We start from the raw sequence: 1,632 nt of genomic DNA on the forward strand, positions 1-1,632 counted from the left end.
GGTATTAGGAGCCCCGAAATTGAGGCACAACAGTTTGAGTAAAGCTGGTTATGTTCCAGTGGGCCAATTCAATGGAATGCCTACCGAAGATCCTCACCTTCACTTAAGATTGTTTGTGGAGGTGAGTGATTCTTTCAAGCTAGCCGGAGTACCCGAAGATGCAATACAGTTAAAGCTACTCCCATATTCACTAAGGAATAGAGCTCGAGCCTGGTTGAACTCATTAGCAGCACATTACATTACCATATGGCAAGAGTTACTAAAAATATTCCTTATGAAGTACTTCCTACATAGCTAGAATGCTAAGTTGCAGAATGAAATTACTACTTTCTAACAATTGGATGACAAGTCCTTGTATGAGGCATGGGAAAGGTACAAAGAATTACTATGGAAGTGCCCCCTCATCATGGAATCCCGTATTACATCCAGCTTGAGACATTCTATAATGGTCTCAATACTCACACAAGAATGGTAGTAGATGCTTCTACTAATGGAGTTATCCTTTCGAAGTCTTATAATAAGGCTTATGAAATCATTGAAAGGATTTCTAGCAACAATTACTAATGGCCAACCAATCGAGTAGCGTTAGGAAGATGAGTCGCTGGAGTACATGAAGTGGATGCTCTCACTTCACTAGCATCTCAAGTATCTTCGATTTCTTCAATACTTCAAAATTTTACCACTAATGGATTTAATAGTTTTATAGCACAACCACCCAATAAGTTTGAAAATGTAGCCTATTTTTATTGTGGGGAAGGACAGTTGTTCGAAGAATGTCCTTCAAACCTAGGATCCGTGTATTACACGGGTAACTAGAACTAAAAATGAGGAAGGCAATGATTGCAATCCAATTTTTATAATCCATATTGGTGAAACTACCCTAATTTCTCTTGGAGTAACCAAGGGGCTAGACCTAGTAACACTTATGCCCAACTTAGACCAACCTTGCCACATGTATTTACCTAACAAATTCAGAAACAACCTCAAATCGAAACTTCCAATGGCTTAGAAAACCTATCGAAGACATACATAGCGAAAAATGATCCGTTAATCTAAAGCTAAGCAACCACATTGAAAAACCTAGAAAACCAAATGGGCCAGCTTACAACTGAACTTAGGAATCGACCACAAGGTGTTTTGCCTAGTAATACGGAGAACCCAAGAAATCCAAGTAAAGAGTATTGTAAAGCATTGGCATTAATGAGCGGAAAGATATTAGAGTCCAACACTATCGAAGTTGAAGAGGAGCCAGCTGATGCTCAATATTTAGTGGAAGTTCAACCAAGTGTTAAAATTCCAACTTCACCAAAACTAGAATCTGTAAAACCCAATAAGATACTTTCCAAACCAGTCAATTCTAATAAACTAACAACTTCGTTAGATGTAGAATTACGACAGAAGATGAATCAACTGGTTCCAGTAAAGAATCCTCTAGCACCCTACCCTCAAAGACTTCAGAAGCAGAATAGGAAGTCCAATTGAAAAAAATTTTAGACGTACTCAAGCAACTTCATATCAACATTTCGTTGGTAGAAGCACTTGAAAAAATGCCAAATTACGTCAAATTTATGAAGGATATCCTATCCAAGAAATGAAGACTTGGAGAATTTGAGACAGTAGTTTTGACGAAGG

At 38.1% G+C, this 1,632-nt stretch overlaps 1 non-coding gene across 1 annotated transcript; it reads right to left on the reverse strand.

Moving 5' to 3' along the window:
• Positions 1-305: 305 nt before the first annotated feature.
• On the reverse strand, positions 306-413 carry LOC128295027 (small nucleolar RNA R71). The gene has a single exon (XR_008285334.1). It is a non-coding gene; the product is annotated as a small nucleolar RNA R71 (small nucleolar RNA).
• Between the last annotated feature and the right edge of the window lie 1,219 nt (positions 414-1,632).

The sequence above is a fragment of the Gossypium arboreum genome, chromosome 6 (genome assembly GCF_025698485.1).
Source record: "Gossypium arboreum isolate Shixiya-1 chromosome 6, ASM2569848v2, whole genome shotgun sequence".
NCBI classification, from domain to species: domain Eukaryota; kingdom Viridiplantae; phylum Streptophyta; class Magnoliopsida; order Malvales; family Malvaceae; genus Gossypium; species Gossypium arboreum.